At 34.2% G+C, this 18,899-nt stretch overlaps 1 pseudogene; it reads right to left on the minus strand.

The window, feature by feature from the left end:
• The window catches only part of LOC107555962 (uncharacterized protein C3orf67-like), a 28,533-nt pseudogene extending 10,917 nt beyond the window's left edge, over positions 1–17,616 (minus strand).
• Positions 17,617–18,899: the final 1,283 nt, after the last annotated feature.

Below are 18,899 nucleotides of genomic sequence, written 5' to 3' on the forward strand. Positions count from 1 at the left end.
ATATATATATATATATATATATATATATATATATATATATATATATATATATATATATATATATATATATAAAAAATTTCAGGATTCTTTAAAAAACAAAGAATAAAAGAACAAAATATTTCAAAAGATTAAAAATAGAAATCTTTCCAAATGTTATAAATCTGTATATATAAATTTACTGTCACTTGATCAATTTTGCATCCTTACAACCTTAAATGCATACATATATATATATATATATATATACTTACCAAGGCTGCATTTATTTGATCAAAAATACTGTAAAATTGCAAAATGTTAGTGCAGTCTAAAGCAGCCATTACTCCCATTTTACTGTCACGTGATAAATGTTGAAAACACTTTTGCTGCTCAATAGTTTGTGATAACTTTTTCAGGATTACTTAAAAGAATAGAAAGTTCAAAAGAACAATTATATGACATATAAATCTTTCGTAAGCTCAAATGTCTTTACTGTCAGTTCGATCAATTTATTGCATCCTTACTGAATAAAAGTAAATTATTATTTTTTTAAATCCTACTGACCCCAAACTATTGAACAGTAGTGTGTACATTAACACATTTGAAATATTTATTAAACTATTTAAAAAATAAACAAATAATGTGTAATATAGCTGTATATAATTTCTTTGTTTTCTTGTTTTGATTTAGGCTGAAATATGAATATGAATTTCCTACCTGTGATGCACTAAGGCCCGGGCCGCCCATATCTCCATCTCCTTCTTCCTCCTGCTCTCTCTTCAAACTGGCCAACATTCACAGCTCATCTTCCTCATCCTCTTCGTCTTGACTTCTCCTCAGATCACACCTGCTGGAGCCCAAAGGTTGAACCCTCTCATCGATACTCACCTGTAAAGCCCAAAAATAGCATTACTTCATCAGTGCCACTTTGTAATGAGACAGATCGTTACTGGGTATAGCTAATTAGCAAGCAATCAATCAAAGCTTGCAAGCTAATTGGCACCCCCATTAAGGCCAAGACATCAGCAGGGATGGCTGCCTGCTGCTTAGAAATCCACTTACTGTATATAAAGTCCAACCTGGATCTATGAGCAACCTTCCAGATAAGCTCAACAAACTTCACCAGCATCAAAGATACGTGCCATGTTTAAATGGGGAAAGTAGTGTTATGGGGCATCCGTAATGATCCTCAGTAATTCCCACATCAAACTCCATTTAAAGCATTTAGTTAATGACCGTTTCAGACCTGTGGGGAGAGTCTGCGATAGTTGTGCTAAATGCTTGGACCCGTTTTAGTCCAAACATATTCCAACCTCTAAGAGAGGAAAGAACACTAATGAGTTCTCTTTGATATCCCAGTTGTTTCTCCTAGTAAACAATGATATGAAATGGAGAGCAAATGGAGACTTTGCTGAAAGCTAACGCTTCTCATGTTTATCTAACAATTCTGTCATTTTGATATTCTAATATTTTGAAGAATGTTTCAGCTGTTTTTGTCCATACAGTTGAAGTCAAAAACAATACTGTTCCCCATTGACTTTAATTGTATGGACAAGACAGGAAAATTGTATGGATATTCTTCAAAATATCTTCTTTTGTGTAGATTTTACTTGCATGCATCTGTAGTGATGGGGGGAGTAGGTTATTTCGGTGTACATGATTATTTCATTTTATTTATTTATTATCATCTTTTGCGTCTTTCAGAAGAAAGAAATTCATACAGCTTTGGAACGACATATCAGGTGAGTAAATGATTAAATGTACATTTTCATTTTGGGGTGAATTATCCCTTTCACATAAAACTAAAATGCAATGTATATGATTGTGTACACACTGAAAAAAAATTTGGAGTAGGATTTACTTCGAAACCATTTTTATTCAGAAATTGCTATTAAATTTCACAAATAATTACAAAACAATGGCACATTTAAACATGAAATGTAGAAGTTAAAAGACAGAAATAGTAATTTCCTGTAAAACATACTCCAATAATCTTTGCTTTATTTACAATTATTTTTTATTGTCTTTGCAATGTAAACATCACATTAGGTTTTGACTGTGTGTGAAGACTTATCTCATTTGTGTCATAAGCTAAGAAAGAGCGACCTCTGATCAATATAATTTTCTGCTGGGAGTTAAAAACCACAGAAAATATGTTTTATAAATCACAAAGACAAAAGAACACTATGTCCAAGCCATTTGCAAAATTTTGCCATTTGCAATTTCCAAATGCATCAGAGATGCAAGGGCACAACCCACTCCCCTCAGTCTGAATGGATTCAGATTAAAATATCCAGCCTCAGGGGAAGATAAGAACCACACCAGTTCTGAAATTACAATAAGAACAGAGGCACTCATAAACAAGCCACTCTGCTGGAGTGCACCAATTCAGCTGAAGTATGTGCTTGATTTGATCCCCTCTAACCCTGCATGCTTGCTACGGTTAAAAAACATTTCATCCACATGAACACAAGGCCATGTGATTGGTGTGGGTTCACTCCACAAAACCTAAGTGCTTGCTATATTTTGAGGGTCATTTCTCTATCTTACATAAATTATGCTAGCATATTTCTCTCCTGATTCAGATGTGATGACTTTTTCATTTGAGAAAGCAATTTTATGAATAGAAGATTTGTATTTTGGATGGAATTTGTATGGTTTATTGTGTTATTTTTTTTATCAGCTGTTTATACTATTTTGAGGGTCGTTTCTCTATCTTACATAAATTATGCTAGCATATTTCTCTCCTGATTCAGATGTGATGACTTTTTCATTTGAGAAAGCAATTTTATGAATAGAAGATTTGTATTTTGGATGGAATTTGTATGGTTTATTGTGTTATTTTTTTTATCAGCTGTTTATACTATTTTGAGGGTCGTTTCTCTATCTTACATAAATTATGCTTGCAACTTTGTGCTGATTACTCGAAGGGATAATTCTGTCATCATTTACTCACCGTGATGTTGTTGCAAACCTGCATGACTTTCTTTATTCTGCTGAACACATAAGAAAATGTTTGGAAAAATGCTGGCATCCAAACAACATTGGGCCCCATTGACTTTCATTGTATTGAGATTAATCATTTAAAAAAAAAAACATTTTTAATAATTTTTGCTTGCATGCATATGAATTACTTATTTAATTCAATTACAATTCTTTTATTTTATTTTACCCCTTTGACTTTCATTGTATGGACAAAAACAATAAGACAATCTTAAAAAAAAACAGAAGAAATCCATACAGGCTTAAAAGGACATGAGGGTAATTAAATGATAATATAATTTTCTTTTTTTTTTATCCCTTCAAAAGGTAAACTGGCTTACCTTTTGGAGGCCAGAATTCTTCAGTGAAATCTCTCGCACAGATGCTCTGTTGATGGATATCCTGGTATCAGCTTTGGACCGATCCAGTCTGCTCCCTTGTCTGGTATTGGGTGAGAGGCAGCGGGTTGGTGCTATTCGCATGGGTTCATGCCTCTTTGGTCCTTCAGAGACATGCTGGACTGTGGAAGCTTGAGTCTTAATTGGCTCAGAAGAGAACTTGGGTAGGACTGTGTATTTTTGTACTGAAGGTGATGGGGGGGGAGCAGTAATGGAATGGACTGCACATCTCAGAAGGAACTCGGTATGTATTTCATCCTGTGAAGCAAAAAGAAGTAATTGGTGTTAGAAATAGATTGTATGAAACACAAAAAAATTTTTTTTTAAGAAAGTCATGAAATGGTTGATGTGTAGTGGGCTGTTGCTAGGGTTGTTACTAGGTGATAGGTTATTAGTCTTTATTATATTCTAGTTGCCTTCTCTGTAAATCTATGAGATTTTCTGCTTGTTTTTGTCTGTAACACAAAGGACTTAGTTCACACAAAAATTAAAATTTAGTGAAGATTTGCTCACCCTCATGCCATCCAAGATGTAATGCTATAAAATCTGTTCTGATGAAAAAACAGACTCATCTACATCACTTGCTCACAAAATGGATCCTCTGCAGTGAATGGGTGCCGTCCAAACAGCTGATAAAAACACAACAATAATCCACAAGTAATACACGTGACACCAATCCGTCAATTAATGTCTTGTGAAGTGAAAAGCTGCATGTTTGTACAAAACAAAATACAACATTAAGATGCTGTAGCTTCTGGTCAAAATTCCATAATCCATAATAACACTTCTTCCAGTGAAAACGCCCATTCTCTGTTGTTTTATTTGTTTAAAACTCTTTTGGACTGCTTTCACTTGTAAACAGTGCTTGATCTGTGCATATTTCTCTCCTGATTCAGATGTGATGACTTTTTTCATTTGAGAAAGCAATTTAATGAATAGAAGATTTGTATTTTAGATGGAAGTTGTGTGGATTATTGTTATTTTTTCAGCAGTTTATACTCTCTGATGGCACCCATTCACTGCCAAATAATGCAAAATTTCTCCAAATCTGTTCTGATGAAGAAACAAACTCATCTACATCTTTGATGGCTTGAAGGTGAGTAAATTCTCAGCAAATTTGTATTTTTGGGTGAACTATTCCTTTTAAGGAATAGTTGTTTTTGTCTCGCTTTCTTTTTCAAATAAACTTCTTTAGCAAGCATCACTAATTATGACATATCGAAATTAATAACGTCACTACGCTCAATTATTTTCTTTCAGTCTGGGCCATTAACACAAGGAAGGAAATCAGTTAATATATCAAAATTCCCCCTAAAACTACAAATATTAAATTTATCAACAAACTTGCGATGGAGTCATAAAGAGAATGATGAAATCTCTTGCAAGGGTCTCGGAGCCACGAACGCCAACGCTGTCACAGATGAAACGCATTAATAGCCACGACGCGAGACAGTCTGGCGCGGGCAGAGTAACATCAGAGTTACCTGTAATTAATCAGGGCGACACTGTGCCTAGAAAGTTGTCTGTCTCTGCTCTGTTTTGGAAAAGATAAGGTCTTTAAACTAGTGAGGCTTTGATCTACACTAATGGTCTTAAACAGCAAGCTTCACACTAATGATGACAAGCTCACTAAAAGGGCACGGCCAGCCGAGCCATCAGATCAGCCAAAGTTTTTGTCTCCTTTCTTTCCATCTTCATATCCCCTGAAGGGACCAGTTTTAATATTTCAGCTTTTTTATTTTTTTTGGTTTAAAAAAAAGTGTAATCTCCTCTCACTATGTGAAATGCTGACATTCGGTAAACACACATCAGTCTGGCGCGGCCCTATATCTATTTGCAATGAATTTATTTAAACTGGGCAGGTTATCTACGAAACTCAATATGTTTAGTGGTTATTAAGCGGTGTTGCAGATGAGTTTCAATGTTACTGCTTCATCTGTCTTCCAATGACAACTCTGTGGCATTAATGAAAGTCATTCGGCGAATATAATCACCTCTGCTTCTAGTGGAAATGATTTACATAGGTGCAAGTTGTAGGGGTACAAAATAAACATAATGTTCAGAATACTCAGACAAGTCATTATTTCTTTTTTTTTCAACTCCCATTAGTAATAAGTAGACAAATGCAGACATCTACTTTTTTGAGAATGCAGAAGAAAAACAAAAAATGACATGGAAAAGGGAATTTATCAAGGGCGGGGACGGAAGGGAAAATAAACAACAAATACAACTGTCAGTGGTATCAATCAAAAATCTCTAATTAAGTGCAGCAGAACATATGTATGCCAAAGATGAGACTGATTTCCCAGGAGGAGATGAAACAGACTGCGAATAATGAATGATGTTCCTCTCAGTGGACGCAGAACCCAAGAGCACGGTGGAGCTCGATGCCGTCTCGTGAACTGAACTGAACTGAAGAAAACTGATGGTTTTCTTCATGGATTTAGCTGAATGGCAGGGCCCCTGGGGGCCTCAATCAGGTTGTGTGTGTATGTATCATTAACAGTAGACTCCACTAGATCGCATTTCCTTTAGAGGGAACTTGAAAAGAAAACAATGCAGGCAACATGTGTTAAGGAGATGGGGAATTGTTGCTGTTGTAGTGTTTGCATATTTCTACAGTACAAGCATCTGTTGCAATAAAGGAGAATTGATTATTTTGACAGGTATCTCAACAAAAGTGTATAATTTTAACAATATTAAAGGATAAACAAAAAGTAAAGTACCTTTGGATATAAACATTGCTTATTTAATTTTATTGCTTAAAACTTACTTTTGTTGTTTATATTTTATTTTATTTTTACTTTAATTGTGAGGACATTTTCAAAACATCTTTTATGTTCCAAAGAAAAAAGAGATGCATGCTGGTTTGGAAAAACATCAGGGTGAGTAAACAATGAGAAAAATGTCTTTTATATTAAATGGTTTTAAAAATACTTTCATTGTAATGTTTTAAAATATCTTATTTTTTGCTTTACAGAAGAAAAAATGCATGCTGGTTTAAAAAAACATGAAAATGAGTACACAGTGACAGCATTGTCATTTATTTTCTTTGTGTTGAAATACTTTTTTTCAATTTTGTGTTTTGTTTTGACTTCATTATTAAAAATAAAAAAGAAGAAATCCATACAGGCTTAAAAGGACATGAGGGTAATTAAATGATAATATAATTTTCTTTTTTTTTTATCCCTTCAAAAGGTAAACTGGCTTACCTTTTGGAGGCCAGAATTCTTCAGTGAAATCTCTCGCACAGATGCTCTGTTGATGGATATCCTGGTATCAGCTTTGGACCGATCCAGTCTGCTCCCTTGTCTGGTATTGGGTGAGAGGCAGCGGGTTGGTGCTATTCGCATGGGTTCATGCCTCTTTGGTCCTTCAGAGACATGCTGGACTGTGGAAGCTTGAGTCTTAATTGGCTCAGAAGAGAACTTGGGTAGGACTGTGTATTTTTGTACTGAAGGTGATGGGGGGGGAGCAGTAATGGAATGGACTGCACATCTCAGAAGGAACTCGGTATGTATTTCATCCTGTGAAGCAAAAAGAAGTAATTGGTGTTAGAAATAGATTGTATGAAACACAAAAAAATTTTTTTTTAAGAAAGTCATGAAATGGTTGATGTGTAGTGGGCTGTTGCTAGGGTTGTTACTAGGTGATAGGTTATTAGTCTTTATTATATTCTAGTTGCCTTCTCTGTAAATCTATGAGATTTTCTGCTTGTTTTTGTCTGTAACACAAAGGACTTAGTTCACACAAAAATTAAAATTTAGTGAAGATTTGCTCACCCTCATGCCATCCAAGATGTAATGCTATAAAATCTGTTCTGATGAAAAAACAGACTCATCTACATCACTTGCTCACAAAATGGATCCTCTGCAGTGAATGGGTGCCGTCCAAACAGCTGATAAAAACACAACAATAATCCACAAGTAATACACGTGACACCAATCCGTCAATTAATGTCTTGTGAAGTGAAAAGCTGCATGTTTGTACAAAACAAAATACAACATTAAGATGCTGTAGCTTCTGGCCAAAATTCCATAATCCATAATAACACTTCTTCCAGTGAAAACGCCCATTCTCTGTTGTTTTATTTGTTTAAAACTCTTTTGGACTGCTTTCACTTGTAAACAGTGCTTGATCTGTGCATATTTCTCTCCTGATTCAGATGTGATGACTTTTTTCATTTGAGAAAGCAATTTAATGAATAGAAGATTTGTATTTTAGATGGAAGTTGTGTGGATTATTGTTATTTTTTCAGCAGTTTATACTCTCTGATGGCACCCATTCACTGCCAAATAATGCAAAATTTCTCCAAATCTGTTCTGATGAAGAAACAAACTCATCTACATCTTTGATGGCTTGAAGGTGAGTAAATTCTCAGCAAATTTGTATTTTTGGGTGAACTATTCCTTTTAAGGAATAGTTGTTTTTGTCTCGCTTTCTTTTTCAAATAAACTTCTTTAGCAAGCATCACTAATTATGACATATCGAAATTAATAACGTCACTACGCTCAATTATTTTCTTTCAGTCTGGGCCATTAACACAAGGAAGGAAATCAGTTAATATATCAAAATTCCCCCTAAAACTACAAATATTAAATTTATCAACAAACTTGCGATGGAGTCATAAAGAGAATGATGAAATCTCTTGCAAGGGTCTCGGAGCCACGAACGCCAACGCTGTCACAGATGAAACGCATTAATAGCCACGATGCGAGACAGTCTGGCGCTGGCGGAGTAACATCAGAGTTACCTGTAATTAATCAGGGCGACACTGTGCCTAGAAAGTTGTCTGTCTCTGCTCTGTTTTGGAAAAGATAAGGTCTTTAAACTAGTGAGGCTTTGATCTACACTAATGGTCTTAAACAGCAAGCTTCACACTAATGATGACAAGCTCACTAAAAGGGCACGGCCAGCCGAGCCATCAGATCAGCCAAAGTTTTTGTCTCCTTTCTTTCCATCTTCATATCCCCTGAAGGGACCAGTTTTAATATTTCAGCTTTTTTATTTTTTTTGGTTTAAAAAAAAGTGTAATCTCCTCTCACTATGTGAAATGCTGACATTCGGTAAACACACATCAGTCTGGCGCGGCCCTATATCTATTTGCAATGAATTTATTTAAACTGGGCAGGTTATCTACGAAACTCAATATGTTTAGTGGTTATTAAGCGGTGTTGCAGATGAGTTTCAATGTTACTGCTTCATCTGTCTTCCAATGACAACTCTGTGGCATTAATGAAAGTCATTCGGCGAATATAATCACCTCTGCTTCTAGTGGAAATGATTTACATAGGTGCAAGTTGTAGGGGTACAAAATAAACATAATGTTCAGAATACTCAGACAAGTCATTATTTCTTTTTTTTTCAACTCCCATTAGTAATAAGTAGACAAATGCAGACATCTACTTTTTTGAGAATGCAGAAGAAAAACAAAAAATGACATGGAAAAGGGAATTTATCAAGGGCGGGGACGGAAGGGAAAATAAACAACAAATACAACTGTCAGTGGTATCAATCAAAAATCTCTAATTAAGTGCAGCAGAACATATGTATGCCAAAGATGAGACTGATTTCCCAGGAGGAGATGAAACAGACTGCGAATAATGAATGATGTTCCTCTCAGTGGACGCAGAACCCAAGAGCACGGTGGAGCTCGATGCCGTCTCGTGAACTGAACTGAACTGAAGAAAACTGATGGTTTTCTTCATGGATTTAGCTGAATGGCAGGGCCCCTGGGGGCCTCAATCAGGTTGTGTGTGTATGTATCATTAACAGTAGACTCCACTAGATCGCATTTCCTTTAGAGGGAACTTGAAAAGAAAACAATGCAGGCAACATGTGTTAAGGAGATGGGGAATTGTTGCTGTTGTAGTGTTTGCATATTTCTACAGTACAAGCATCTGTTGCAATAAAGGAGAATTGATTATTTTGACAGGTATCTCAACAAAAGTGTATAATTTTAACAATATTAAAGGATAAACAAAAAGTAAAGTACCTTTGGATATAAACATTGCTTATTTAATTTTATTGCTTAAAACTTACTTTTGTTGTAAGGACATTTTATATTTTATTTTATTTTTACTTTAATTGTGAGGACATTTTCAAAACATCTTTTATGTTCCAAAGAAGAAAGAGATGCATGCTGGTTTGGAAAAACATCAGGGTGAGTAAACAATGAGAAAAATGTCTTTTATATTAAATGGTTTTAAAAATACTTTCATTGTAATGTTTTAAAATATCTTATTTTTTGCTTTACAGAAGAAAAAATGCATGCTGGTTTAAAAAAACATGAAAATGAGTACACAGTGACAGCATTGTCATTTATTTTCTTTGTGTTGAAATACTTTTTTTCAATTTTGTGTTTTGTTTTGACTTCATTATTAAAAATAAAAACCTTCAATATTACTGTGACCCAACATAGTACACACAGTTTAGAAAATGGATAGATGGATGAAATAAAATTTTTTCAATCAAATGTATTATTATTATTATTATTATTATAAATTAAATGACTGCTAAAAATCCCAACTTAGAAAAAAAAGAAAATAAGGCATCATCCATGCCAAAGTGCACTCATTCTGTAAAAAAAAAAGCACAACTGAAAATAAGGTCTGATAGTAATAATGTTGAGAAAACAATTAGTACTTGTTTCTGTTTCTTCAACTGACTTACTGTTTCTATAAAGATCAATAATAGACATCTAATTACTAAACATAATGTTTTGTCTTTCTTTTTCTTATAGCGGCACTCGTGTTTCTCGCCTGCGTTAATTTTATTAAGCATGTGCAGAAGCAGAATCTACTGAGATGAATTCTACTGCACTTGCCAACTGAGGGTGAGTAGGAATTTATAGGACTCGTCCAACCTCTTTCATTTGATAACTGCAGCATTATGCTTTAACTACACCAACTTATATTCTTCATGAAATAGTAATACCATCCGACTTATCCAGTCTGACAGAAACTATGCATTTTCTCTTAGTGATTTCATATGAAGATCTGTCTACAGTAGGACAAGTTAATTTTTATGTAAGACAACTTAATTTTTATGTCTATTTTGTACACAGTTTATCACAATTTAGCTCTAATGAGCTGTTGTGCAGCTCTACTAGCCACTTGATAGCCCAATAGAGTAAACGCTTAAATTACTTTAGCAACATTCTGAATGTCCTCAGATCTGTTAATTGGATATGAGAAGCAAGTCTCAAGTCCTGCTAAATCAATTAATGTAAAAAAAAAATGTATTGCTGTCTCTGCATGTTAAAGTGTGTGTATGTTGTCTGCGTGCCATACCTCTTCACTCTCACTACCGACAAAATCATCCTCCAGACATGCATCTTTGCGCTCTCCTTCTGTTACTTTTCAATTTTGTGTTTTGTTTTGACTTCATTATTAAAAATAAAAACCTTCAATATTACTGTGACCCAACATAGTACACACAGTTTAGAAAATGGATAGATGGATGAAATAAAATTTTATTAAAATTATTTCAATCAAATGTATTATTATTATTATTATTATTATAAATTAAATGACTGCTAAAAATCCCAACTTAGAAAAAAAAGAAAATAAGGCATCATCCATGCCAAAGTGCACCCATTCTGTAAAAAAAAAGCACAACTGAAAATAAGGTCTGATAGTAATAATGTTGAGAAAACAATTTGTACTTGTTTCTGTTTCTTCAACTGACTTACTGTTTCTATAAAGATCAATAATAGACATCTAATTACTAAACATAATGTTTTGTCTTTCTTTTTCTAATAGCGGCACTCGTGTTTCTCGCCTGCGTTAATTTTATTAAGCATGTGCAGAAGCAGAATCTACTGAGATGAATTCTACTGCACTTGCCAACTGAGGGTGAGTAGGAATTTATAGGACTCGTCTAACCTCTTTCATTTGATAACTGCAGCATTATGCTTTAACTACACCAACTTATATTCCTCATGAAATAGTAATACCATCCGACTTATCCAATCTGACAGAAACTATGCATTTTCTCTTAGTGATTTCATATGAAGATCTGTCTACAGTAGGACAAGTTAATTTTTATGTAAGACAACTTAATTTTTATGTCTATTTTGTACACAGTTTATCACAATTTAGCCCTAATGATCTGTTGTGCAGCTCTACTAGCCACTTGATAGCCCAATAGAGTAAACGCTTAAATTACTTTAGCAACATTCTGAATGTCCTCAGATCTGTTAATTGGATATGAGAAGCAAGTCTCAAGTCCTGCTAAATCAATTAATGTAAAAAAAAATGTATTGCTGTCTCTGCATGTTAAAGTGTGTGTATGTTGTCTGCGTGCCATACCTCTTCACTCTCACTACCGACAAAATCATCCTCCAGACATGCATCTTTGCGCTCTCCTTCTGTTACCAGCTTGTGATCTTTAAGGCCAAAGGTCAAATCCTCAACAGGGTTGCTGCTAGCCTGATTCCGTCTGGCTGAGTGAGGGCATGAGGAGAAAGTGAAGACTTCCTCTTCATATTCCTCATCGCAGAGAGAGAGCTCAGTTTCTGTGTCACAAAGGTCAGCATCATCTGTAGTCAGCAGACGCTCTGGAGGTGAAGCAGTGCATGGAGGCTTGAAGGCTGACCCAGATGTATCCGCACTAGAAGCACAGTCTGCAGAAATAAGACAGGAAGATTTACAGGTAATATCACCATTTGTTGCCATTTAAAATGTGCTGTACTTTGTATATGTTAGTATTTTGTCTTGTTTTTAAATGCTGTCTGGCTTTATTTTGACTGACTGACAAGTCTTAGGCCACACATACAAATGTATAAATATCTGTGTACTATATAAACAAACACAAAGTGGCATTTACAGTTTTTAAATGAAATTTGAAAAATGTTTAATCAACAATTTTACAAAAGAAGTTTGATAAAACAATATTTTATGAAACGAATTTAAGACAAAAAATATTTGACACTGTCTAGTTGTAAAGGCAAGTATAATGCACTGAAATTCATATATTTGTGTGCCTAAGTATCAAAAATTGTCCCAATATTTTTTGGCAACTGTATTCACCACCATTCAAAAGTTTAGGGGTCAGTAATTAATTAATTAATTTTTAAGAAATTACTAATACTTAGGACCATGTGATATTTCAGTTTTTCTTTTTTAATAAATTTGCAAAAATGTCAACAATTCTGTGTTTTTCTGTCAATATGGGGTGCTGTGTGTACATTAATGAGGAAAAAATATTAACTTAAATGATTTTAGCAAATGGCTGCAATATAATAAAGAGTGAAAAATTTAAGGGGGTCTGAATACTTTCCGTACCCACTGTAGATGAGTTTGCTTCTTTATTGGAGCAGATTTGAAAAAAATTTAGCATTTTATCACTTGCTCACCAATAGATAATTTGCAGTGAATGGGTGCTGTCAGAATGAGAGTCCAACAGCTATGTGCTTGTAAGAATAAAATCCATCATTTGGTGTTTTAACTTTAAACTTCATCATTCATGGCCAAAATACCAGTCCATAATTTATAACAATGCTTCCTCCAGTGAAAAAGTCCATCCTCTGTTGTTCAAATCCACCCACATATTTGCTTAGAACGGTTTGGACTGTTTCCCTTTGTAAACAGTGCTTAATCTGTGCATATTTCTTTCCTGAATCAGATGAGATTACTTTTTCACTGGACAAAGCAATGTTATGGACAGTGGGACTCATATTTTAGCTGGAAGCAACAGTTTGAAGTTAAAACATCTTAATGATGGATTTGTTTACTACAAACACTCATCTTTTTGCTTTACAAGACATTAACTTGTTGTGGATTACTTGAGGATTATTGTGATGCTTGGACTCTCATTCTGACGGCACCCATTCATTGCAGATGATCTCTTGGTGAGGAAGTAGTGTAATGATATTTTTTTCCATATCTGTTCCAATGAAGAAACAAACTCTTAGGTGGCCTAAGGGTGAGTAAATCTTCAAATTGTAAGTGGGCTATAATAAACCCATGTTTATCTTTATAAACATGATTCATTTTACTTGTGATGTTTTCTTTATGGGATGATTAGTCTAATCCTCATGAACACGTGACGCTGGCACGGGGTATCAGCCATGAACTATACAGAATGCGAACAAGATTTACTTTAATACAAGGAGATAATGGCACAAAAGCGAATTTCAGATTTTTTTAAATGTCCATCACAGCAAAAACTTTCCAAAATCGGCATCCAAACAATACCAGCCCCAGCACGAGCACCGACGTAAGTGAACCAGCCTCCCCCCCCTTCACCCAACAAGGACACACACAGCACCCCCAACCGAAAACATCTTCCCGCGCCCCTGTATGAGTCCGTGGTATCTAGTGTCATTTTCGATGTGGTGGTCTGTTGGGGAAGTAGTATGAAGGTGGCAGACAGAAATAAACTGGACAAACTAGTTAGGAGGGCTGACTCTGTACTTGGCATGGAGCTGGGCCCAGTTCATGTTGTGGCTGAGAGAAGGATGTTGTCAAAACTTTACTCAGTCCTGGACAATCCTTCTCACCCTCTACACAGTGTGCTGGTCGACCAGAGGAGCACATTCAGCCAGAGACTGATTTCTGCCAAGTGTTCCACTGAGCGCTTCAGAAGATCCTTTATCCCTGTGGCCATTAGGCTGTATAAGTGCTGGGACATTTTTGAGTAATGCATGTGCAATACATGTTCATTTCATATGCAATAAGGGACTTTTCTTGTGCAATGCAATTTATTATTATTATTACTGCCTATTTATTAATACTAAGATTAGTGTGCAATGCATACTATATAGCTACTGTACTTAATTACCATTACCATACTGGACTTATTATATTCCACATTTGTCATTCCATTCCACTTTAATTAATTTAATATTTGATCTAAACTACCATTTTCACTGGTATAGTTTTATATTATTATTTGTATGTGTTACTTATTCATTTTAAATGTTATTGATATATAGGTATATATTTATTCATTTTATTATATTTTTCTTTCTTTCTTTCTTTCTTGAGAGCAATTGTAACATGGAAAGCAATTTCCCTCTGGGATTAATAAAGTTTTTTGAATCTTGAATTGACATTGTCATATCTATCACCATGCTAAAATCTTCTGAGAGTTGTCATGATTAAAATACTTTTATTCAACATCCTGAATTTTTTTATATTCTTCATATTCTGTGTGGTCAGTTCACAGCAGTGATAGAAATTAATAATTTCCAACCAGTTTTATGGGCATTTTTACCATTAAGCACCATCTTTTGAGTCAAATTCTTGCATTTGGGCTGTTACCAAGCAAATTAAATCAGTATCAACAAAATTGATCTTTGCAATGTAGAGGAAACACAGAAGAAGTGGCATTTAGATGCATTTACACACTGTTTAATGCAGCTCTGAGGGACATTAAATACTTTAACCTGCAGTTACAAATGCATAAATAATGTTTTGATATTTTAAACATAAAACATTGAAAACTGATGTTTGAGATTATTTAAAAAATGAAAAGGTACCTTAAATGTGAAATTAAAACTGCCAGTAGGTGGCAGCAAATCACTGTTAAGTGAGTCATTGCGATTGAACCGAATTATTTAAACAGTTGATTCATTCAGGAACGAAAAACCCTAGTGTTGCTCAGAGACGCAAACAGCGCTGTGGCTATGTTTGGAATGATTTTTGTTGGAGAAATAGAGCAAAAACAGGAAATATGGTGTCTAAAACATTAGTCTCTTAATATTAACTTCTTTTTTATTAAACTGTTGTAAGAAATCAATATCACATGTGTAATCATGCTGACTTTTGGAGAAAAAACGGCACTCTTCATGTGATATTAACTATATGAAATGATATAAATATATAAATGTTCTGCCCCATATCTTGAACTATGTGATAAAAATGCATTTTAATAGACTGATTAATGCAGTGAAAGAACGCACTATAAATGCGCAAGCGCACTAGTCTAACCTGCTAGAATTCATCATGTAATGTATGCGCGCATTCTGTAGGTGTTTTGTTTGCTTTTTGCGATATTCTCGATAATATCAAATCGCTCATCCTTAAAACAACAATTACGATATTATCGCAGACCATGCATATCGCACACACCTATGTTTAGATTTTTACAATGCATTGTCTTCTTATCGATCCACCAGTTCGCATTTAAAGCTCTGCGTGTTTGCAGGGTAAAAACATTTGTCTGAACTCTGAACAAAACAACAGTTTTATTGAAAATGCTCATTCATTCTGCCAGCAGGTGGTGCGTTTGGTAGAAATATAACTGTTTCCTCAGTAACAGCAGCACACAAAGCAGTGCAGCGCTGGTGTTTATTCAATTAAATCATAGCCTTTTGAAGTTTAATCGTCACATTCAGCCATATCGCAATTCTGGTCTTTCCGACCCCAAATTTAAGACCTCTTGAAATCATAATTAAGACTTTCTTGTACAATTTAAGACTTTTTAAGGCCTTAAATTTGATACAACTAAATTTAAGACTTTTTAAGACCCGTGGAAACCCTGTAATCATTCATTAATGTAAAATGTTAAATATAAGTGCACTACATTTGATTATATAGATTATATATGCTAAAATATATGTTGTAAACAGTGAAGCTTAATGAAATATATTCTTGAAGTTAAAAATATATTTAGTTTTCGCCTTCATAAAACAAAATATATTTCAAAATGTATTTCAGGAGCAATAAAATACATTTCCAGTCTTACAGTAGCCTACATTTAGGCTAAATGCAAATATGGATGGAATTGCCTACTTGAGATCAAACCTAGATTTATGATTTAATAATGTTAATTTTTATGGTAATATAGTAATTTTGTGGAACATTGTTGATTTTTATTCAAATATATGTTCACATGTATTATAGACAACAAATAAACTTTGTCTTCAAATTTGAAACATCTGAATATATTTTCTTGGATTGAAATATATGGAGGACAAAATATATTTTTAAATGCTTTTAAAATATATTACAATTTTTAACATACATTTTCAAAAATAAAAACACATTGGTAGAAGACATTTACATATATTTTGAAACATGCTTTAGCAAATATATTTTTGGCAATTTTTTATAATTTGAAATATATTTGCAAATATATTGCGCAATACATTGCACATTTTTGGGAATATACTTGCAATTTTATTTAATTTTTTTTGCCATATGGGATTTATATTAGTTTTATTAGCACTTACGGGTCATCTTGCTATCCTTGGGTAACTGCATCTTGTGTGTTTGACTGCTGCCTTCAAGACTGTATACAAAGCCCTTCACTTCTTTATCAAACACCTGTTAAAAAAGAGAAAATAAAATCAATGAAAAGACAGATATGCTTCAAATAATGCTCCTCAGTAGTATTACTTAATATCTACCCACAATATCTCATGGGAGAAAAAAAACCTTGCATGGACTTCTGCACATACTGTTGTGTTAAAGTTACAAGCTATTTGGGCTGCATTTTTTAGTGGTGTTCATGATATTGGTTAAATAATTTTTTGCTGCTAGTCATATTATCTTTCAGGTAGATGAGAATGTAAAATGATAACCATCATCTAGTTCTATCTGAGATTATTTACAGGGCAGATTCAGCTATACAAACGGTGTCTTTAAGAATCTGTATTCCTTTTTACACCAGTGAATACTGTATTTCTAAGGTTTTTCATCATTATTATCTCTAAGGTTTTTCTTTTCTTTTTACGTTTATTTCTGAAGGCCAGCTTCTTCATGACATGCCGTAAGAGTCTTGTCTACAAAAACAAATGAACAGTTGCACCATTATTGCCCAGGAAATAAAGATACAGTTCATTGAACATGCTGACTTTGTGACAACATGCCCCATTAGTGCGGCATGTTGTGACACTATGAGGGAAGTTGTCAAATGGGAGGCCTTCATTAAATTGCCTGTTATTGTCTTTTAAACTAAATTTAGAGGAAAAACTAGTATGAAACACAGCGAAATATGACGATATTGAAATTTATATCGAATTATATATTGAATATTTTTTCTAAGACCAGTTAAAAACAACAATATCCCTTTTTCACTATGGTAAAATATGTCATTAAACATACTTTAGTTATTGAAGATTTCCTGCCATATAGTTTCCATTTTGCCACAGGGTCTTTTCCTTGTGCGCTGAAGATGTCAACCGTTAGACCACCCTACACACACACACACACACACACACACACACACACTGAGAGACACTGAAAAGAATGGCAGATACTTAGCGAATGTTTAATGCTTACTGTACCTGATAATCGTTCCTGAACATTCTTCCAGACGATTGAGATATGAAAACGATTGAAATATGAAGGCTGCTTTATTCTGTCGAATTCGAAACGAACAAAAGATGATTCATAACCACTGCCGCACAATGACGGTTAACTTATATGGAACTATCAGGTAACTCTAGCAGTTGTTTTTATCATGTTAACTAACAGACTAGCGCAAAACATAGTTTAACCACGTTCACCCAGCAAAACGAAAATCCAAAAGTCTCGGTCCGTTTAGTCATTTATTAGTTGTAAGAGCTATTTATTAATTAAAACACCTATGTTGGTTAGCCGATTAGCTAATACTTAGGTCGTTGCTATGGCAACGGAACGCTATCAGTGGCAGTCTGATTGAGAATGCCATTTAATTCCAGTTCAAGCTAAATGTAATGCGAATTTAAATAAAACATCAGTAGAACTTAAACAGAAAGAAATTCTAAGCAATATAATTGCATATAATTGCTATGTGTGGTTTTATTAATATATTTTTTTAAGTATGAGTTGCCCATAAATCTATCTATCTATCTATCTATCTATCTATCTCTCTCTCTCTCTCTCTCTCTCTCTCTCTCTCTCTCTCTCTCTATCTATCTATCGAATCTGACCATCTATCTATCGAATCTGACCATCTATCTATCTATCTATCTATCTGTCTGTCGGTCTGTCTGTCGATAAATGTGAGAGGATAAATAAGGCTTCAAAATAGTCATGTTTCGTTGCTGAACGTCTGTTGGACTAATAAAACATACTATGATGAGTGAACTGAATGTTTTTTAATTGAATCTTAATGTAATTTCGATTTGAATTCTAATTCAACATCCTTTGGGGCATGATAGCCTATTTTAGAATTCAATTCAGTTACAGATTTGATGATGCATATATACCACACCTCATATACAGTATGCAATTATATTATATATTATAACTTTTAACTGCATAAAAGCATTTCCCATAATACTGAATGTTTACCATGTTCATGTACTATGGTATGTATTTAAAAATACCTTGACATTATGCCATGGTACCATGGCCAGTGCTAATTGTTAATTAACTTGATTTTATCTGAACTACTCTATGTCATGGTTACTATGCCTCTCTTCAGTCATGCAGAATGTCTTAATATTATAGACACAGAAAGCGGACTAGTGCATTTTGAATGACAGTGCAATTGCATGTGTTAGAAATAACATCTTCCTCAAAGTCTTGCAACACCTTAGACCCACTGCTTTAAGTGCATTGTGAATCCTTCATCACTGTTGAATGGTGAATGTCAAATGCATGC

Source organism: Sinocyclocheilus grahami, unplaced genomic scaffold (genome assembly GCF_001515645.1).
Source record: "Sinocyclocheilus grahami isolate Dianchi unplaced genomic scaffold, SAMN03320097.WGS_v1.1 scaffold551.1, whole genome shotgun sequence".
NCBI classification, from domain to species: domain Eukaryota; kingdom Metazoa; phylum Chordata; class Actinopteri; order Cypriniformes; family Cyprinidae; genus Sinocyclocheilus; species Sinocyclocheilus grahami.